The sequence below is a fragment of the Schistocerca cancellata genome, chromosome 6, assembly GCF_023864275.1.
Source record: "Schistocerca cancellata isolate TAMUIC-IGC-003103 chromosome 6, iqSchCanc2.1, whole genome shotgun sequence".
In the NCBI taxonomy this organism is placed as follows: Eukaryota; Metazoa; Arthropoda; class Insecta; order Orthoptera; family Acrididae; genus Schistocerca; species Schistocerca cancellata.
This window is the reverse complement of record NC_064631.1, coordinates 502,431,078-502,455,108: the sequence shown is the minus strand read 5'-3', so window position 1 is coordinate 502,455,108 and position 24,031 is coordinate 502,431,078.

Sequence of the window (24,031 nt, the reverse complement as noted above, 5' to 3'; positions counted from 1 at the left end):
GAATTTCTGAATGACAACTCCTTCTACTCCATAGAGGAATTTTTAGATATAAATTTAAAAAAACAAAAAAAATATTTAAAAAATAAAAAATAATAATAAATAACACAAAAAATGAAAAAGTTGTTATATTAACTTAAGTATGTTGTTAAATTAACTTAATTATGTCATGTATTGGAAAATTTGACTCGTTCCACATCATTACGAAATATCGTATTCATGATCCATGGAGCTAGTATTAATCTAATCTAATCTAATCATGCAGCAAATACGCTGCTTTCGTGTCGTGTGACTTTCATACTTTTCAATTGGCTGAGGACAGCCATAGCTGAAGACAGAAGAACCACCACGAACGGAACTGGAGGTGGAAGCGAACTGCAGAAACAACGGATATGTTACAGGGATTCCCACATTCCGCTAGTATGGGAATATACCCATCCTGCTAATTCCCATGCACACAAAGGGAATCGTTGTGGATAATAGGCACAGTGACTATAGACTCACAAATAATGCCAAATAATTCGAATAAATAACGAAATATAACAGAAAAAATTTTGTCTTTCAAGGTGTTTCGAACCGTTACTATAAGTTCACCGTGCTTCCCAGCCCTTCCCGTTCACCATTACACTATCAGTGATATGTCAAACAGATTGCTTGCAATTATACCTACATTAAATTTATGTAGATGTATAATAACTGTCACTCTACGCCTTTTTTTTATTCAAAATGTTCTAGGCTTACTTGCGTTTCTTAATATGATTACTGTACTTGAACAGAGAAACGTATGTTATAAAAAAAAGTGTAATTTAACTGAACGATTTTCACATATTTATTATTTTGAATGTGAATAGTATGCGTTGTTTTATTGTTTGGTTAATGTTTATAAAGTAAATGTTACGCTATTTCGGAATAGGACAGTCATCTAGAAACGAAGCTTTATTTTCGGATATCTTAAGCTTCATGCTATTGCTTGTCAAAACGATTTCGACACTCTTGAAAGCGTATCACGAAGTGGTATGTTGTGTTTCAGTACCTGTGCCGAGCCCGAATCTCGTCTGACACAGAGCGGAATGAAACATCACTGTTTCGATACAATCAGTCCGTTCCAAGCCCGCATCTCGTGGTCGTGCGGTAGCGTTCTCGCTTCCCACGCCCGGGTTCCCGGGTTCGATTCCCGGCGGGGTCAGGGATTTTCTCTGCCTCGTGATGGCTGGGTGTTGTGTGCTGTCCTTAGGTTAGTTAGGTTTAAGTAGTTCTAAGTTCTAGGGGACTGATGACCATAGATGTTAAGTCCCATAGTGCTGAGAGCCATTTTTTTAGTCCGTTCCAAGCACAGGTGGACTGAAACAGCCTTATTTTGAAACAACGATACAGTTTCTGTGTCTGGCTCGAGATCGAATCTGGTCCGGATATCCGAGACAGGGGCGGAATGAAACACCACTGTTTAGAAACAGTGAACCACAGCCGTTCCAAAACGCTGAAACAGTTCCACGTATCGATACACTGTATCGAAACATAGAAACAGTGGCCAAGTCTATTACTTAAGCTTGGCCAGAGGCGCGAGACATTTCTCCGCGACATATACATGAAATACGTGAAATGAATTCGCAGTTGCGAATATGGACAACCATCAGCTTTATAATGGAATGACGACAATGAAAATTTGTGCCGGACCGAGGCTCGACCCAGATTACGGTGCAGCGGCGAATACAGTCATTATGAAATACACGATATGTATGTAATGAACGTTGCATGGTAATTCGGAATAATACAGGCACTGCAATTTCGTATTTATCCGCCGATACCAGGCAAGCGACTTTCAAGTAAAATGGCTCCTCTGTACGGGAATATACATAATGGATGTACGAGTACAGGTTGTAGGCACATGGTTGATGACATCTGGAAGACTGGATTTGGCCGTTGAGTCGTGCTCGGATAGCCAAATGGCAAGGCGACCGCTGGCGATAAGCGGGAAAGCTAGGCTCGAGTCCCGGGCCGGAACATATTTTCACTGTCGTCATTCCTTTACACAGCTGATTGTTGTCCCTGTTCGCAACTGCGAACACATTTCATGTATTTCATAACGGCTGTAATTGCATGCATGCATGTCCGAAGCAACATTGCATCGTAAATATCGTATACTCTTTACGGCAATCGTGCAGGCAATCTGCATATCTCAACTTTTCACGGAGCTCGCCGTGACGCAGACCAGTTTGGCCACACAAGAGAGCGTTGCTGGTCGTACGTTTTCGTCTTATATTAACCCTTTAGTGACCAGTGGGAACTATAGATCCCACTTATTTGTTTTCGCTGTAAGTTCAGTGGTAATCCATGTTCCCACTTCTAACTTGTGCTACCATCTCTGTTAGAGTGTGCTAACTATGTGTAGATTGTCAACAGTTAGGCGAAAGCTGTTGTATTTCTACCTTGTGAGTCAATCAATGCAGAAGCGCAGTTCTCGCGTGAAAACTAGCCACTGTTTTGACCGCTACACCGTTTTTTGGATAGTGTGCTTTCCTTTTGCGTGTGAAGGGCCTTGTGTTGTATTTATCTATTTTTATATTTATGAGGGAGACAGTATTCGTGTATATTTGCTGTATTTGACTGAAAATTACATAAATATTACAAGGTAAGTTAGTGGAAGCAGAAGTGAAGTATTCAGCCCATTGGCTGTGGCAGAATGTAATAAAATAATGGGAGGAGTGGATAGTTGTGATCAGCTATGTGAACGGTACACTGTAGGCCGTCAATCATGGAAGTGGTGGCACAAACTGTTTTTCTTTCTTGTGGATTTGGCAGTTGTCAATTCCTACGTTATTTGGAACCTACAGAAGACAGAAGCAGACCAGCAAACATTTAGATTGTTCTTGGCAAGGCAGCTTATCTCTGATTTCTCAAGTCGTAAGAGAATAGGAAGGCCTGTTCATTTTCAAACACCAGAAAGAGTTGTGTCTCGAGTACCAGATGAAGTTTGTCTGAAGAAAGTTGGAACTCATTTCCCTACAAAAGGTACAACAAACAGAAGATGCCGCCAATGTAGCACCAAGAACAAAGAAAAGAGAACAAAGATAATGTGTAGCAACTGTCGTGTACCTTTGTGTGTAGCACCATGCTTCTCTAAGTTCCATAGTACATCACCTTAGTGAACTCAAAGGACAGTATGAACGAATGCAAATATAAATGTAATGTTTAACATGTTTTTCTACTAAAAAATAAAGGAAATACATTTTTTTTAAATTAGCAAGTGAAGTTACTCCAGAGTTCGGTGGGAACAATAATTCCCACTAATTTTTTTATACTCGTAGGCTAAACTTTCACTTTCAAGATTTAAACTATGATTTTATGAACGGTTTCGTAGCCCAATAAAGTGTTCATAAAAAGTCTACAACTTCCAGAAATAATTTGGTCACTAAAGGGTTAAGACAGTGCCGCTATTTTTTTTTTTTTTTTATAGATTATGAGGGATTAGATTCATTCTGGTCACTGTTTCAGAGTGTTCCATTTGTCACATAAATTCTGGCGTATACTCCGTAAGTGACGGTACATCATATGGCGAAAACGTCCTATATTAATATTAACCACTGCCTATCGTAATTTCTCACTATTTTGAGCAAGAGAAAAACGACTGAATGAACGAATATTCGCATTCGTCCTGATCTCTCTCGTTTTATCTCTAGGAAAGGCAAACGACTGAGACAGTAGAAGTGTTTCACGGTCTATTTAGAGTACTGGTTTTCTATACAAACTCACCAAGGTTTAGACAGCGAAAAATCGTTTTGCGTCTAAGGATTGCCGTTTAAATTCCATGGGCGTCTCTGTCGCACTTTACATGAACCATACAGACCTGTTGGTGACACTAACATCGAATCTTAGAAATCCTTCGCCGCCTCCTATAAAACCCACACTTTATAAATGACCTCAAACGTTGGATAGTATTCTAGAATAGATCGCACTTTATATTTCTCGCCGTTTCGTTAACAGATGCATTGAATTGTAATTTTTCTTCCCTTAACCTTAAGTTAGTTACATTTCAAATGTTTTCTCATTATCACTGTGTATTTAAAACACGTGAAAAATTTTGGCATTTAATCTGATGTTCTCGAATTCATGATTTTTTTTCTTTTTTGTTTCGCGTGATCTTGCTTTTGTTCGCAGGCAGGAGAGCAGCCACTGGGGACACAAAACTCATTAAGTTGATATATTTTTTATGTTTTCACGCACTGATGCCCTAGATGTTGAAATTTTGTGACAACCCCTCACTCACGGATAATCAAAAAAAAAAAAAAAAAGAATACAAACGTAAGTCTTGTTCAAGTGAGTAGCAGCATGTGTAGTATGAACTGCAGCCTCACAGTACTTTCTTTATTAATGAATTTTTTGGTAACAGTCCGCTTGAAAAGATTTCTATTTAAAAGTCGTGACAGCCACTTAGTTATGTGTGGTAACACTGCATTATCAGCCAGGTACTGGATTTATGCATTAACACAAACACATTCTACTCTGATAACCAAATGCATACAATAACAACACTTCACAAATCGTCTCCAATAACGGCCAATCGCTTGCTCCATCGATCTAAACACAAGGAGTGCACAGACCGCGCACGTGTAGATACAAAAATAAAGAATGTACTATTATTACACCTACCGAAAGAGGTTTCAGTTTGCAGGACTGAATTCTTAGCCATTAAAAGAGGGATAAGATACAGTCGAAGCTTTCTTGCTTTTTCTTACTTGCCTGGTCCTGACAGCTAAGTAAGTGAAACTTTCGTGATCTTGTGCTTGCAGTTGGTTTGTGGCTGGTACTTATCAAACTTTCTTATTGAAGGCAGACGCTACCTCCACTGCTGTGTGAGGTCCGTAATTTATATGCATTAACAGTCCTCCTTAATAGCCCTGAGATAAATCAACAGTCGTTAACAAACTGCTCAACAGAATCATTCTGTGCACCTGTCCTTCATCTCGTATACTCATTCAGTGACAAACTCACCGCATATGCTGAAAGAGAGAACATTTATGCAACCTCATGCAATATTCACAGCTCATTTTCTTCCAAAAGGACGAAATTGTGACCACTGCAAAAATAGTTCGAGAATTACGGAAGATTATGAAGAGGTTGTGTGACATCAGTAACAATAATTTAATATAAATTTCTATTGGGGGCTCCAATCACGATGTAAGCACACTAACGGACGAAAATACGATGTAAGAAAACTAACGGACGAAAATCAAAGGTGTGATAACGTGCTGCCGAAAATGTGAACCTCGCGAACTCTTGCAATGGTTACAATTACAAAAAAGGCATTGAAAAACGTATTGAGAGAAATACCGATTGGTCGTCTTTTCACTTCGCTTCGCGAAAACCAACTAATCTAAATTGTGCGACTGTAAAACTTTCAGACTGTCTTCTATATTCACGAATCAATGATCAACAGCCTTCCGCGAAACATGTGTAGAGTAATGGAGAATTTGTTAGCCACAGCTTGCTGCGCAGCGCATGAGGTCATGGTCGTCCCTGCCCACGGTCACTCGGGAAGTATCCCATCGCACCGAACCTCCGCGCAGCCGGAATTCATCGTTAGATTCTCTGACCAAAATAACAAAGATGCAGAATCCCTGGTGCCCAAAGACTTTCCTGCTGCAAGAGTATCCGTACTGAGAAAGTATCTTTGCTTCAGAAGGCACGTGGACGTATGTTAAAGGCGCGCACACACCACGTGTTGCTAAAAAATGACACTTTAGCACAGTCTTCCAATGATTGCAATTACGAAGTGACACTTAAAAATGCCATAAAAACGGGTATAAGAGAATATAAAGAAGGAATGACGGAGACAAGAATGTCGATGTGAGCCAGAACACGTGTTCTGCCAAAATGACGAAGCATTAGAAGCCTCAGGATAGTCAGTCTGATTAATTTTTATTGCCATATGTACAGATAACATAGTCAACTTACACAGTGCGATGATACATTGTGCCCGTATCGAATGACGGACTCACTCTCTACGTTACAAACCTCAACGTCAGTTGGTGGCATAGGACAGAGGGAGTTGCTAAACTGGACTTAAGTATTATTTGTATGCACCAAGAGCACATTAGGATTATTCGAAATGAGGCCGAGCAGCTGGTATAGAATGGAGGAAGGAATAGAATGCAAGAGATATGCGTTCCAGCAGGGGATCTAAATACTGAAGTCAGAGACATGACCAAAAGTGGTTGGAGTAAAGCGTGGAATTTATACAACTGCATATCGTGTAGTCGAATACCCACATATATCGGAGGAACTATTGCATGTGGAAAAGTGGGATTTCACGTCATTGCTGCGTGTCTGCGCGCGAGAGTGTGCATCTCCATTTCGCTTACTTAAAAATTAGTTTTTTTGGCCTTAGAGGCATTGAGTTGAGATGATTGTCTTGGTGTATCCGATGCCAATAAAAAATTAACAACATACGAGAAGGTCGTTAACAAGTCACGTGACTAATATGTTGGGGTATATTCAAGTTGCTCAATTCCATATATCGTCGTTGTTTTTACCAAATCTTTGCTTTATGCTACAGTTATTAAAAACAAGCGAAATTTTAGGCGGAATTAAGCGCTTAATTTTCAAGTTCGTCAGTTTTTCGTGATTTTTTTGTCTGTGTATAGATTTCGAAATACTCTATGGAATAAATTACTTGACATTTATGGGGGCCATAGACTTTCTTAACGCGTCCCTCTAAGCTTTTAAATGGATGTCCAGTGGTTTTTTGGATCTACTGCTGCTGCTGATTCTGTGAATTAATGGTATACATAACAGTAGACATATTGAGTACTTCAGTGAAAATTGTTAAAGTTAGTCCTAAGTAATATCTTGAGCAAGTTTTGCATGTCCCCATGGGTTTAATACAGTGTAAATATTTTTACAGGAAATATTTTCTCATGTTAAAAGAAGTACGTGTTAAACTGTATTTTCCATTTCGCCAACTGTACTACACCACAGTAATTGGATTTCTTGCTAAAATTTACTGCTGTACGTAAATACTGTACACTGAAAATCTATACACAGTGTATAACTTTTTGCACAAGATTGCTTTTGTTTATCTAACTTCAGAACGGAAGTAGCGAAATGGCGACTCGTTTCTAAGACGATTTATATGCCAACCCGTGGTTTGAGGCGCCGTCACTGATTGTGCGGCACGTTCCGCCGGAGGTACGATTCCTCCCTCGGGCATGGGTGTGTGTCATGTCTTTAGCGTAAAGTTAGTTTAAGTGGTGTGTAAGTCTAGGGACCTTACGACCTCAGCAGTTTGCTCCCTTAGGGATTCACACACATTTGAACATTTTTGCCATTTCGCTTAAAAAGGTAGAGTAATAGAGTACATGTATTTAACGACCAAAAAAAAAAAAAAGAGAAAATTTGACTCAAAATTTGCTGATTTCTATACCATCTTCGACAGACGTATCACAGAATTCGAAAACAGAGAAGGAATTTAGTGATGGCAACATTCAAAGACGAGCGGTGAAATAGCAACAGTAGCTGTAACGTTGTTCCATCCAACGAAAACAAAGGTCACACGTCTGGATATCATAGCGACAGTAGAAAATAAGTGTATTTGTTTGTTCTAGAAGCAAAATGATTTAGTTTTAAACGATTTCTGTCGCATATTAAAAGAAAAAATTCTGAAATTACATATTATTTCGACGGGATTTCCTATTATTTTGTGATGACCGATTCTCCGCGTTAAGCGTTTTCGCGTCGCGTATTTTCCACAATATTTTTTCCTGACCTATTGCATGAGGTGCGAGCTAATTTCTGCAGCAATTTGTTGCTTGTGGGCAAAGCTACTTTCACTTCCTGTGACCTGAAGCCGTTTGCTGTTTTTCGAGAGATGAGAATGTACGCAACTCACTTGCACGCCTCTGGTCTTGCGTTTGTACATTTGAGTTCTGAGAGAACAGCGCGAGAGGACACACTGCGCTCCCGTGATTGCCATTCAAATCAAGTAGAAGAACATAGTCCGCCTCCGTAACGTAGCGGTAGCGTTTCCGCCTACCACTCAGGGAGCCCGGGTTCGATTCCCGGCAGGTGTGTCCTTCATCACTTTCATCATCATTGACCCGCAAGTCGCCGTAGTGGCGGCAACTAAAATGGACCTGCAATACTGCGGCCGAACTCCCCCGCATGGAACTTCTCGGCCAACAGTGCCATAAGATCATTTCATTTACAAGAACATAACATTGTTTGACATAAAAATACGTTTATTCTCATAAATGTTACAAATGCACAATAAGCTTTCTCACTGCTGCCCTCCGCTGGCTGACACAAGCGTCTGCTCGCACCGGCATCTTCAGACTGCATGACTAACCCGAAGAATCCCGTGAGGCCAGTGGTTCCCAACTTGGGGGTAATTATCCCTGAGGGGTAAAATGAAATTTTCTGAGGAGTAAAAACTAAACGACTCGATTCTGTTTGTCGTCAAACTAAATTATTTTCGAAAGAGCATTACTATTATCACAATTTTGTAGGACTAATATTGGTTATATAAGTTATCAATAATTACTTTGTTTGAATTAGTAGCATTAATGCATTGGAGGTTAAAGGTTCCTGACACAGTCCACGCAGTCCACGCATTACACACAAAAGTAGAACTTTGTCCTCTACATCGCTGACGATAAAAGCGAGACATACACGTGAGAAATGCTAAATATCTGAAGAAAATGTCTCCTCCAAGTTGTAGATAGTACCTGCAGTAGTCCAGAAATTGCTTCATTACTCGCTTCGAAGCAAATAAATGAATCAATTGACAGCACGACACAGCAGTAACTACGTAAGGGCTGCTATAGTACTGTTCTCTGTGTTATTATTATTTTTTTCCTTTCTCAGACGTTATGTCTGGATAAAAATGGAAAGTGACGCGGACCTTGATCAAGCGTGACTTCCTTTTAACTGTACGGTATATGTTACATTGCATTTAGGAACTTTCGGGTATTGAACATGTCTCAATAATGACAGATTTCTGAAGTTGTATGTATGCGTTTGGATGTAACTGTATTGCATTGATATACTGGTGGATATTGTGTGGTATGACTCCTGTAGTTGATAGTATAATTGGTTTAATGTCAACTTTATCCTGATGCCACATGTCCTTGACTTCCTCAGCCAGGTGGATGTATTTTTCAATTTTTTCTCCTGTTTTCTTCTGTATATTTGTTGTATTGGGTATGGATATTTCGATTAATTGTGTTAATTTCTTCTTTTTATTGGTGAGTATGATGTCAGGTTTGTTATGTGATGTTGTTTTATCTGTTATAATGGTTCTGTTCCAGTATAATTTGTATTCATCATTCTCCAGTACATTTTGTGGCGCATACTTGTACGTGGGAACGTGTTGTTTTATTAGTTTATGTTGTATGGCAAGTTGTTGATGTATTATTTTTGCTACATTGTCATCTCTTCTGGTGTATTTTGTATTATTCATCTCTTCTGGTGTATTTTGTATTATTATTATTATTATTATTATTATTATTACTATTACTGGAGTGGTTAGACGCAAAGCATTAACAGTCTGAAGTCGTCCAGTTTTTGCCAGTTCAGAATTAAGGACTACAGCCATGAATTGATTTAGGAACAATAAGTATGCTGCACACATCTGAACGTGTTTGTTTTTAAATGGGGTTGCAGTGTGCAGGTCAAGCAAGTGCCGCAATGGAGAGGAGTAATACAGGGGAAGCATGTGAGTACCCTCAGTGTGGATAGTAACATTTCTTTTCTGAGGACGAGTTGTGTGTAGCACTTGCGATGCACCACAAATTCCTTCGTCATAGATTTCCACGCGCGCGCGCACACGCAAACTAAACATCATTCAGCTTTCATCATTTTAAAAATAAAAGTGCTCCAAGAAAAGTCTTTCACTCTACAGTTTAGTTCGGTGCTAAAGTTGGTGACACTGTAGGGGAGGGGGGGGGGGGGGGAGGGAGGGTACTAGCTAATGTCTGATTGCACTCAGGTGTAATCGTGTAAGATAGGCTGAGGACCACTGCGTTAAGTTCACTCACAAAGTTATAACATTTCCCAGCAGGGAGCAGACTGTACTGGGCAAGCTTTGAGTATCTTTGTACACAGGCTATCTGGACAAGATCACCTGGTCAGTTTGCAAGATTCGGCACTCAGATGTCGTTAGAAGCGGCTAAAGTGATTTAGAGAAGTCAGCAGACACCTAAAAAATAAAAATGCTGACCAAACATGTAGTAGTTTTTCTTTCTTTTTTTAAAATTCTTTCTTCTACATTTTGTCTGCAGTAATAGTGATGCCTTTTCAGACTTTCTGCGTCGTGTTGACAACTGGATAGTAGGGAAATCGGGAACAACGTTCAGGCGAGAGTAAAGTCTGCCACCTGAGAGTGACTGGGCGCTGATGCGGAACTCCCCGTGGGAGACAGTCTGAACTGGGACTCGAATCCGGATCTGCCGCTTTCGCTGTCAGCGCCCTCTGAGTGAGAGAAACGGAGAGTGGTTGAGAGAAGCAGCGAATGGCGAGTGATAGCGTGGCTAAAGAGGAAGCTGGAGGCCAGTAAGAGGATCACTGAAGATAAAAATTGATAGCATCAGCCAACTGTTTGCCTTGCTTAAATAAATCTCTAGAACTGGAAAGGAAGTTCTAAAAAGGCACAGTTTTTTCGACTTTTTTTAATGTTGCCTTCCAGCTCATTCTCCTGTGTGTTAATCTTTTCATCTCTATACTACTCGCACACTCAATAACTTCGGCAGTCACCTCTTCCTTCACTCAGCAGCGTCTCGCTCGCGAGGTGCTTTGTCATAGCGCGTGTATGGTCTATTTTCAGGGAATCATTTCTCGATTCTGTGTCAATACTTGATACCAGTAGAACTTTTTTGATATACAAAGCTTTCTTTGCATGTCATATGTCCTCGCTTGCCTTACATAACTAATGTAATGCTTTCGCTTCTTACAGCTACTACATATATTTTTTTCGATTTTAATATTAATCATGTTTCTACTCTCCATTTGCCATTCTTCATCACAATTCGACTTAGAATATCGGTCAAAGCAATACAGAACTAAGTGATGAAGTGTTGATTGTCATGAAGTACACTACTCGTACCATTCACTACAGTTTATACGCCCGCTCACTTTCCGTCAAAAAGATTATGTAACCTACAAACTTTAGTATATGAATTTGGTCGCTTTGTATTTTTATTCGTCTTGAGAAATTTAATTTCACTTAATTTCATCTGTGTTAAACAGTGCTAGTAATTAGGTGTAACCCTAAATTAAACCCTTATCAATACTCATTTGCCTTACTTAATATTTCACTTTTAATAGTTCCAGTTGGTTATTAGAGATAGTTCAGATCACTCATTTTCTCCATTTCCCCGTTAGCCGCATGATTTCGAACGTCTTATTCTACCTTATATTCACAACGACTTTCTCAGTGTCCCCAAATGCCATGAAGATATCATGGTGAGATTTTTTGTTAGAAAACGCGGTGTCAAAAGAAAACAAGCTAAAAATCACGAGTAGTAAATCTTTCAGACGTAAATAAATTATTAAATTGTTTGAAAGCTTGCAATGATTCAGTTTCGGAAGTGTAGTCGGAAGCACCTTACATCTGGTATTACACAACGAACGAAGTAGTGAACAATCATTTACACAGCTGCTGGATGACGCACTTAAGAGTACAACTGCTCAACAGGCATGAAGTGCCTTCGAAGCATCTGCTCTGTGCGTATTTAAATGCCAGGTGTTCTGTTAGATAAGAAACAAGCAATTCTTCACCGGTTTGTATGTCTTCTAACGGGGACTTCCCAATGTCTTATAATTGTTTCCTTTCAGTGATCATATCCGTCGTGTAGTGAGTTTCGCAGTTCCCTGTGACAGATTTAGATCATTCTGGGATAGAATGGTCTTAATATTGGAATGCAAAACTAGGCCGCAAGTATATAAAAAGCACTGATTAAAAAAGTCACTAAGTAGAAAGGATGCTGCGGAGACAAGGCTTAGCCATAGCCTGGGGGATGTTTCCAGAATTCATTCTGCACTCGTCAAGTAGACAATTTTGTACCATATTGTGACCTGCACATTGCATTCTTTTCATTTATTTTTGTCAAGGCCATTCAAGCTGAAATTTAAAGGAAGATCAAAAAGTTTGCGTTTGAGGACGTTGCCGGAGCGTATATGCAACTTAGCGCGACTCCGATGTGGATACGAGTATACATACGCCGTCATGTGGGCAATGGATTAGTGCGGCGTTCGTGTCTTTCGGACTTGCGAGTGGTAAATGTGGAAACGTGAGCTATGGCGACATTATTAGCAAATGCACCCAAACAGGACCAACGTGCTGGCTGCCATAGTAGAAACACCAGTAGACATCCATCGGGGAATGAAGAATGGATATGAGGCACCATGCGTGTCTAGAACCACCGTTACGTAACGGTGCGCGAAGTCCGTTCTGATCGCGATTCAACACAAAATGCCGGTCGATCTGGGAAGCCAGCCTCACCCATTACGGACAAGTGGGAGACACTGGAGCACCCACCCTATAGTTCTGATCCCTCTTCAAGTGAATGTCAGGCCATCGCTCCCTTAAAAAAGGTGTTGAAGGGTCAACGATCTCTGTCGGAAGAGGGTGTGTCGCAGGCAGTAACGGACTTCTTCACGCAGCAGGACGTGGTATTTTACCAAACGGGTATCTTCAATCAGATGTGTCTACTGGCTAGCGTTGCTACCTCTGGATCACGGGTTCCCGGGTCCAATTCCCGGCCGGATCGGGGATTTTCTTCGCCCGGGGACTGGGTGTTTGTGTTGTCCTCATCATCCCATTACCATTCGAGAAGCGGCGAGATTGGAACTGGAAAGCTTGGAAACTGTTTAATTGTTCAAATGTGTGTGAAACCTTATGGGACTTAACTGCTAATGTCATCAGTCCCTAAGCTTACACACTACTTAACCTAAATTATCCTAAGGACACACACAACCATGCCCGAGAGAGGACTCGAACCTCCGCCGGGACCAGCCGCACAGTCCATGACTGCAGCGCCTTAGGCTTGGGAACATACGGGCGCTGATGACCTCAATGTTGAGCGCACCACAAACCGTCGTCGTCATCTTTAACCAGGTGCATCGGTGGGACGATTATCTCAACACTCACAGCGATTTTGCCTGATTGGCACACGGATTCTGGACTGTACGACCTTGGAACGGATATTATTTGACCGCCCTTATAAAAATGGATAGAACTGGACCCAACCCGTTATTTATAGTCCGTATCATACAATTTATTAACACCTTAACGGGAAGTCAAAATATTTACTTCCAAAATGATATCGATCACGAGATTATAAAGTCCGTAACTTATCCAGGTTTTTGTAGAGGCCTACCCTTGTCTCACTGTTGCAAAAAATTGAAAATTAGACAATACGTACAATGATACGAAAAGAGGCTGCTGTAATGCCAACTCACTTTGACTCCACTGTACCCTGCGTATGAACTGCCAATTCGTTCAGAACAACCGTATTCATTGAAATTCGAATATGGAAGTCGAATTTTTCCTTTGATAATCATCAGACGTCATAATGTCCTCTGTATTTAACAGCCATCAAACCAGCAACAATCTTGAAAGTATGATGATAGCTTCATAAATTATGTTTGAAAAATTACATCATTCTTGATCGTAGAAGGAAGTCTTCGAGGAAGAATCTTCACTTCAGGAAGAGAAGAATAAAATGGCCGTGAAGGACACTGGAGATTCTGGATCCAAAAGCATATCGACGATGCAGCAACTGTTGCAAGTGTGGGTCGTAACTTCACAGCTAGCATCCTAAAATCTGTGGACTTCTTGGATCATTGTTACTAGTGTTTACATCTTCAAGTGCCATTTTCAGCTTACTCTACACACGAAATCAGAATCATATGATGGTATTTCGATACAAGCCTTTATATAAACTACATTTACATTTCTCACAAAGTTTCCACCTCTCGGAACTCGTTACTGGACAGGTAAGTACTTATCAATCTCATTACAGTCGTTGGCTTCTTTACCGAGCTTGTTACATTCTTATACTAATATTTTTACTAACGTTTCAGAGCGTCATTCATCACAGGCTGCTGTAGGAAACAACTTTAATTTGTAGAATATTTTAAATTCGCTTAGATTCGTTCTAGCATGTGAGAAGTATTGAAGTATTCAATTTACAAGAGCAGGAATAATTGCAACAGGCCGTCAGCATCACTGTAAGAACAATATACTAGGCTACGTAACATAGTTACAAATCATTGTTAAGTGGTGGGGAAGGCGGCAGGGTGAATGGGTGGACGACAAACGGAGCAGGAATACTCGCAGTGTACTTTTTAACCACGTGTAAAAACAATGTGTCGGGAGGCCTGTCTTAAAAGACGATCGAGACTCAAATCTCCAGCTGACGATTATGAGCTCTAAATTATCTTTGATGAATCCGGTATTGTTCCTTCGATTGATTATCATCCAATTTTTCCACCGCTCTTGTCCATGTGCGCTTGTAGTCGACTATAATGACGCCGACAAGATGTTGAACCATAACATTTGTTTCGTCTTTAAATCATTCACTAAATATTAGTTTTACGTTGTTGCCGTTATGTGAACAAATCGACTGGCCACATGGAATCACCAACAAGATCATATCTAATTCGTCTCCCCATCGTTAGCTGACTCGTCGATACATAAAACTCCATTGGCTTCACTTGAATAACAGACAAACAAATCAAGGTGAGAAAGAAAGAGCAAAGGTTTTACATGTCTTCCATTTTTATTCTGATCAGTTACATGATTGGAGGGAACAACAGGATGTGCAGGAAGCATTTCTTAGTTCTTGCACTGATGCTTCTAAGAAGTAGAGAGTCCTTCAAGGAATCCACAGAGGACAAGCAACCTGTTGACTCGCTCCTCGGTCTGCCGCGACACGCGTACTGCTAATAACAGCCGGAGTTACGTCACAGCAGGTTGCTATGAGCGCATAACGGGTCGGCGGGCTTCCTTGTCGCTATGAGGCGCACCAGACGCGTGCGTGACCACCTCACAACCTGCGCCTCACCCCTGTGGGAGCATGTTTCACGGGTGTCTTTAGACTTTATGAACCGTGTAATTCATAGTTCTCAGTTGTTCTCAACGGTTAACAATATACACCCTTAGCCAAAAAAAAAAAAAAAAAAAAAAATACGACGCACCACGAAGGAAGTATCCGAATGGGACAGAAATCGGTACATGTGATATAGATGTGCAGACAAACAAATTACACTACTGGCCATTACAACTGCTACATCAAGAAGAAATGCAGATGATAAACGGGTATTCATTGGACAAAAATGATACACTAGAAGTGACATGTGATTAAATTTTAACGCAATTTGGGTGCATACATCCTGAGAAATCAGTACCCAGAACAACCACCTCTGGCCGTAATAACGGCCTTGATACGCCTGGGCATTGAGTCAAACAGAGCTTGGATGGCGTGTAGAGGTACAGCTGCGCGTGCAGCTTCAGCACGATACCACAGTTCATCAAGAGTAGTGACTGGCGTATTGTGACGATTCAGTTGCTCAGCCACCATTGACCAGACGTTTTCAGTAGGTGAGAGAACGGGAGAATGTGCTGGCGAAGGCAGCAGTGGAACATTTTCTGTATCCAGAAAGGCCCGTACAGGACCTGCAACATGCGGTCGTGCATTATCCTGCTGAAATGTAGGGTTTCACAGGGATCGAATGAAGGGTAAAGCCACGGGTCGTAACACATCTGAAACGTAACGTCCACTGTTCAAAGTGCCGTCAATGGGAACAAGAGGTGACCGAGACGTGTAACCAATGGCACCCCATACCATCACGCCGGGTGATATGCCAGTATGGCGATGACGAATACATGCTTCCAATGTGCGTTCACCGCAATGTCGCCAAACACCGATGCGTCCCTCATGATGCTGTAAACAGAATCTGGATTCATCCGAAAAAATGACTTTTTGCCATTCGTGCACCCAGGTTCGTCGTTGAGTACACCATCGCAGGCGCTCCTGTCTGTGATGCAGCGTCAAGGGTAACCGAAGCCATGGTCTCCGAGCTGATTGTCCATGCTGCTGTAAACGTCATCGAACTTTGACTCAGGGATCGAGACGTGTCTGCACGATCCGTTACAGCCATGCGGATGAGATGCCTGTCAACTCGACTGTTAGAGATACGAGGCCGTTGAGATCCAGCACGGCGTTCCGTATTACGCTCCTGAACCCACCGATTCCATATTCTGCTAACAGTCATTGGAACTCGACCAACGCGAGCAGAAATGTCGCGATACGATAAACCGCAATCGCGATAGGCTACAATCCGACCTTTATCAAAGTCGGAAACGTGATGGTACGCATTTCTCCTCCTTACACGAGGCATCACCACAACGTTTCACCAGGCAACGACGGTCAACTGCTGTTTGTGTATGAGAAATCGGTTGAAAACTTTCCTCATGTCAGCACGTTGTAGGTGTTGCCACCAGAGCCAACCTTGTGGGAATGCTCTGAAAAGCTAATCATTTGCATATCACAGCATCTTCTTCCTGTCGGTTAAATTTCGCGTCTGTAGCACGACATCTTCGTAGTGTAGCAATTTTAATGGCCAGTAGTGTATTACAGTTTCAGGAAAAAATTCGATGATTCATTCAAGAGAAAGAGTTTAAAAAATGAAACGAATCACTAACGCTTCGCCTCAAGCACGCAGTTATTCGGCTTGGCACTGAGTGGTAAAGTTGTTGGAAGTCGTCCTAAGGGATATCGCGCCGAATTCTGCCCAATTGGCGCTACACCGTCAAAATCGTTAGATGGTTGGAGGACCCAGTCCATAATGCTCCAAGGATCTCAGTAGGGGAGAGATCCGGTGACCTAGATGGCCGAGGTCAGCTCTGGTAAGTACGAAGACAAGCGGTAGAAACTGTCGCCATGTGCGGGCGGGCATTAACTTGCTGAAATCGAAGCCCCGGACAGTGGTGAAGCGTGTCGTTTTTTGTAGGCTAGGCTGAGAATTACGAATTTCGAGAAAAGAAATTTTAAAACAAAACTTGTAAAACAGAAAAACTGCAAAAACAACTTAAGTTACATATTTCTACTAAGATTGAAACTACTACAGTAATTGTTATAAATAAATGCATGAAACTCTCAAACATCTACACATAAATAAAAATATCACACATAGTAACTCACCCTTACGTTTTTTTTATAAAGATCCTTTTTCTGGGCGTAAATATCGATAGCACGCGATATGAACTCCTGCCGTTTGATTGAATATTTCACAGTTCCCTTCTCCACGGTCAAAATCGCCAAGTTTGACAGTTGTCATATGTCTTTGCGTTGGGAACGTAGGTTTTAACGTGTTTTAATGTGCTCGTACTTCTTTCGCAAGACGCGGTGGTTGCTGAAATTGCAAGAACCAACGACAGTATTTCCACACATTAAGAGAACACGTTTTTAAACCAATTTTTATAATTGATTTAAAGAGGTCCTGAGGCTATAGACGTTTATCGCCACTACTGTAAAGAGACGGAAGTTCTTGTTTCAGTTGTGAGGTGTCCACTTGTACGTGGAGTCCGATTTTGTAATATTTTTCATGGAAAATGATCTGAAACGATTGTCATATGTAGAAGAGATGGCATTTTTGACACCACTGAACGAAAGATGTTGCCTGAGTGCAGAATGGATTGTTAAGTAGGCGCGCCCGGAGCGCCGAGCGGAGGATCAGTTGCCGTAGCACTCTGTCGTATGTAGGATGTAATGCTTAAAGCTAGTAGCTAGCTGTGAGAATTTAATGGTTGGTCTATGGACGCGGCGTAATACAGTTTTTATAACATGAAGTGATGAATTGATACTGTAACTGAAAAGTAAAGCAACTGGGACACATTTGTAAGGAACGAAATTTTGTTATTTTCGTCTAAAGCTGGCATGGCGAGGCCTTGGCTGTGTGCAGTTAATGTAGATTGATTCTTACAAAGAAGAAGACAGCAACCAGCCACTATTAATACTGCTATTTATTTAAGTAAATAGCGCCGTAACCGGTTTCGCACTGACAAGTTCATCAGACGGCTGTTCACGACATTTCCAAGATACACTTTACATAATCGTCAGTTTTCGATTATTATTCTTCCACTGTGGCGAAATATTCTTGGTGTGTTGGTGCCCTACACAGCAGAAATATTTCGCCACATTGGAAGAATAATAATCGGAAACTGACGATTATGTGAAGTGTATCTTGGAAATCTCGTGAATAGCCGTCTGATGATGAACTTGTCAGTGCGAAACCGGTTACGGCGCTATTTACTTAAATAAATAGCAGTATTAATAGTGGCTGGTTGCTGTCTTCTTCTTTTTAAGAATCAATCTACATTAATAAAATTTTATATATATTTTTTTAATTATGCAGCAATGCAGTGTGGAGTCCGCTAATTTTTATAGTATTGACTCTTGAATGTAGGAACCAAGTATTTTCCATCAGATTTAAGGTGAAGTTTGATTAGGTACACCAGATTTGCAATATTTTGCGTATTTTGTAAAGCTGATAGTGCGAAGTTAAATTTTAAAATCTGTTTTGTCAAACGATCTCAGACCTTTGCCATGTAACAGTTAAAGTATTTTTAATTATGACAGTAAGTGATAATTGTAGAACAGTTGAAAAGTTCACTGATTTTGAAGTTAATGTAAAATGTTTCATATCAGATTGTGTGAGGGTGAAACCTTATTTTGAATACAATTTTCAATCAGAAGCATTCGGTCTTAGCATATCCCCTTATCAGTGCCTCATCCTCTTCCATGTCGTGTTTATTTAAATCCAATGAATATTTTTTTAAAGAAAATATTTTTCAATCAGTGGCCGAAAAACATTAATGTGCTAGGATCAGAAAAGTATTAATGTTTTTAACAGCTTCATTGCGGGAAACATTGCACAGCGCTGATCCAATATCCAAAATTATCAATGAAGTTTTGCAAGGTTATTCATTTATCAACCAATCTACTTATATTATTTGTATGAAGTTGTGCCAAGATTGAATATTTCCTGTGCCTAGTGTGGAGAGAACAGCATACCAATATTACACCCGTTGCGATTCAAGAGCTAAGGAAAATTTATTTCATTGTTTATTTGCATAGGAAATTTTATCAGTTTATTGCACAGGGCCATAGAACTCGGTGCTCACGAGACTGAGTAAATTTCACAGGGATTGATTTCATTATACTCATTGCATACTGGTTTTCCAGAATAATTTGTTTAATTTGCTTTGGATTACAGTAAAACTGATCAAGCACACCATCTGCTCAACACCACATCACATGGTAAATTTGCGTAAGACAAACATTACTCATTGCATATTCCTTGGCAGACAAAAAACATCAAAACTTTTTATAAAGAACGTTACACAGTGTTTCACTGTCAAAGAAAGGATACATTTTACTTCATGTATCGGGAAATTGTTTGGTTTACTATAACCTGAGAACTTTTTCTCATTTACAAGTTCTGTATAATCTGTTTCACCGAAATCCTGGAATTTAGTTTCTATGTTAACTACTACTTCAATTTCTGAATACTTGCTTCTGTTCCCTTAAAATTAGTTTCAGGTACTCCTACCGAATTTATAAGGCTCTTAGCTTCCACTAAGCATTTCAGAATAATTTCCTCACATCTTAGTCTTTCAACAGTCTTAATTCAGTTGTCAATTCCGAACTTACAGCGTCTTACACCCACAGTTTTAGTTTATAAAATGTCAAACAAGACACTTGTATGTTGGAAAATCGAATTGTACAGCTGCAGTAGAAAAAGAAAAGTTTGATCATCTAGTATACTATTTAGCCTAGTTGCTTGATGTAAGGAATTATCCCACCCTTCATTGTTTATCACATCATTAAATACTGCTCTCAGGTCTGTATAGCGAAGAATAATGATTTCTACAGCGCGTGAATGAAAATTGCACCTTGTTTCAGATGGACGTGGTAGTTTACATTCCCTTTCCCCCAGGAGTTCACTTCTTTTACTGGAACGGCTAAAACATGCGTGAAATCCTGATAGATTTGCCGCAAAAAGTTTTTCTTGTGTGATTTTTTTGCAAGCATAGAGGAGGACTAGGTTCAACTGATGTGCGTAGTACTGGATAGATAGAGCATGAGCATACTCTTGTTTCACACTAGAATGGACACCGTAATTTTTCCCAGCATTGCGCTGCCGCCGTCATATGTTTGCGATATTAATCTATTTTTATCGGTATTATAACTGCTTAGCACTTACAAGAAAACAGTGGTTTTGCCTTATGCACTCCGGTCTTTGCATATGTCATAAACCCTAACAATTTCTCTTGTAATTCTCCTTATTCGTTACTTACAAAACGAAAAATTACATTCATTTGACTTGTAGTTGAGAAATCCGTTGTTTAGTCGGCTTGCACTGACTATTTTTAACTTCACTTGAAATCTGTTCATTAACAACATCTGTAATACAAACCATTAGTTCATTGTGTGTATCGGAGGAAATGCCTTTAAATATTTCATCGGAGGTTAAATGGTTTTTCAGGTATGGTTCTTCTTCTGGCAAGAAATCCAAAAGTTACAAATAATTTCATTTATTTGCTGACATCTCAGATTCGTCATGATCTCGAAGAGCTAACTCTTGCCGTTCTGAAAAGTAGGTAGTCGAAATAAGTCTCTTCATTATACTTCTGTTTCGATCAACCTTCTCATTAATTTCACCCAAGTTTCCAGGCGCGTGGCTTCTGAAAGAATATTATCAGTTCTTACCGTACCTAGCTGATTTTATTTAGCAGCTGCTGTGATATGTGAAAAGAAACATTAGCTTTCGAAAGGAAATTTTGTAGATTCTCTTCGCCTGCTCCCCACATGCGCCATTCAAAATCATCATTACCCATTCCAAATAGCGCAAGATAAAAACAAAAAGGATGGTTCCGTATAACGCTGCCATCCAACCACGGTTTTGAATTGTACCACTGTGTTTGGAAAAGTCTCACAAATTTTCCATAAAATTTTCTAATAGACTAGATATTGGCTTTAATTCTTTCACCAGGAGTTTATCGTCCAACGAAAGATGAGAGAAGAATGCAGGTTCTTCAGTTGAAAACACTCAGTGGATCTTGTGATGAAATAAATGCTTCCATGGCAGTTTGAGGTAGTCAGCAATACCATGCTTACAAGATAATGATTTAAATATTAGACAACTTACAGTTTTTCTTTAGACACCACAATAAAAAGAAAAATTTACGATGACACCTCACACGTGATAGAGTATACCGAAATATGCTTCACTGATCAGTTAGTCACTACCACTACTTACTATATTTTAACTACAAAATTCACGTTCCAGGTTTCACCATAAGAACGTCTAGTACTATTGATATGAAAACTTGAGACACGCTACAGAACTACCAACGTTTGAAATAAGTAAATTTTAATCTGAAAAACAATCAAACTACATAGGTTCTTTTCTATCATGCTGTAACAACATCCAATGATGCATTCAAATTTATTTTCTGTGAATTATAAAAGTCTTCTGGTTCTTAGTCTGTAAATAAACACTAAAATTAAGAGTTAATGGTTTCACATTCTTCCCGGCTTGCTGCTAGCGCGCTAGACGAAGCGAAGTAATACTATCTGTTAAGGACGTGTCATTGCAGTTAGGCGTGTATCTACCTGCTGGCGAGAAGTAGATAAAAAGCAAATGCCAGCTTTCAGAAACCGTATCCACGCTGTAAAAACCACAGTCCGCCTAGTGTAAGAAACGGGCTTACTGCACATGCTCGTTACAATTACGGAGCTGCTATTGGTTGCAAAGCTAGAGGAGTGATACATTGTACTGGCGGGTGCATATTCGAAGTTCAAATGTAAATTATTTGAAAACATTTACGAGGGTATGTGGTCAGATCGGATTAAACTCAGTTGGGACGAATTATATTGTCATTTTCTGGGTAGGCTCAGCTTAGAGCCTTAATGGATGCTTCGCCACTGGCCCGGGATGGAATACCATGAAGGGCAACTTAACGGAGCGTAGATAATTGTGGAGGTACCGCCGTGCTGTAAGAATGCCGCGGATGACAACCAAAGGCGTCCTGCTATGAAAAGCATGGCACACCAGATCATCACCCCTTGTCGTCAGATCTATGGTGGGCAACAGTCAGAGTGGTATCCCATAGTTGTCCGGGGCAGTTCGAAGCGAAACTCATCACTGAAGACATTTCTACTCTAGTCATCGAGATACTAAAAAAAAAAAAAAAAAATTCAAATGGCTCTAAGCACTATAAGACTTAACATCTGAGGTCATCAGTCCCCTAGACTTAGAACTACTTAAACCTAACTAACCTAAGGACATCACACACATTCATGCCTCAGGCAGGATTCGAACTTGCGACCGTAGCAGCAGCGCGGTTCCGGACTGAAGCGCCTAGAACCGCTCGGCCGCAGGGGCTAGCCGACATTCCAGACCGAAGAATTGTCTGGAGTAGAGATGGGCAAAACTGTTCTTTTCAGAGATTGGATCAGAACTGTTCACTCCCTGAAATGAATTAGCTCTTTTTCATGACTCACCACTCATTTACAATAGAAAATAAATGGAAGGCACATTGCCCTTTAAACTTGGTTTATTCCAGTACTATACCTGTATTTTGATCTTATTCGATCCTATTTTGAAGTAACACAGATAATGAGTAAGAATTTTGTATTGTTTATTGAAATTTCCACGATATGACAAAGTTTTTGATTATTGATTTATTTTGCACTATCGTGGTTTTCTGGGTGATCGGAAAATGTTGTAACTTGAGATTTACATTAACAATATATTTGGCTATAATGTATTAAAATTTCATTAACCTCATACAAATACATCGCAAGCCATATATTTTTAAAGTGAACGTTTCCTTCCGAAGACGCCTAAAATCGCAAAATCCGTACCAGAATAAGAAAAAAAATATAAATTTGACTGTAAAACGAAAGTGCTGCATATAGCCTTACGCAGAATAAAACAAGGAAAATATTGGTGTGTCACATTTTGCGATACGTTTATCGGTTCGCTCGTAATTAAAGCGTAAATTCGAGTGTCCATAATAAAAATCCTATAGTAAGAGGAGTCATCAGGAACCTAATCTAATCAGTTTAAACAAATAAAAATAAAATAAAAACAATTGATGTATACATAACATAATAATGTAATATACATAGCGGTATTACTACGAAGAACAATACCCAGTAGGGACGAACTCCGATGCAGATGCGCTGAGTCGAGCAGGTCGAGCCGCGAGCTGTATTACTGCATGAGCTGAGACCGCAGAGACCAGAGTGACACCTGAGTCGCTTTGCTCAACGCTCTGGCTAGAGTCGAGACGGTGGGGTGAGCGTTGAGCGGGCGAGTTCCGAGGGTGGGGGGAGCGGTGAACTCACCCGCTCCGAGACAAATCGTCCGTTCCCTTGCGAGCAGGTTGTTGCAAGTAGTTCCTATGTTATCCGCTAGGTGGCTCTCTGTCCTGTTGCTCGCATCAACTGCCCAGAGGGCAGGATGTGCGACTGAAACGATCGCCGACAGAGTGCGATGCGAAGTTAAGCTGCGCCAGACACTGCAAGCGGCAGACGACGCACAGAGACGGCACGGCATATGTGAAACACAAAATCCAATGGGGCACTGCACAATGCAGGCAGCCAAGGTAGAAGCAGGGCAGAGGCCGGCGCTGGCTGTGTTGTGTGGCGTGCACTGTGCTCTGACCAGCAGAGGCGCTGCTGATATGCTCCGTCTCACTCTCTCTCTCTCTCTCTCTCTCTCTCTCTCTCTCTCTCTCTCTGCCGGCCGCGGTGGTCTAGCGGTTCTGGCGCTTCAGTCCGGAACCGCGGGACTGCTACGGTCGCAGGTTCGAATCCTGCCTTGGGCATGGGTGTGTGTGATGTCCTTAGGTTAGTTAGGTTTAAGTAGTTCTAAGTTCTAGGGGACTTATAACCTAAGATGTTGAGTCCCATAGTGCTCAGAGCCATTTGAACCATTTTTGTCTCTCTCTCTGCCGTGGGAAACA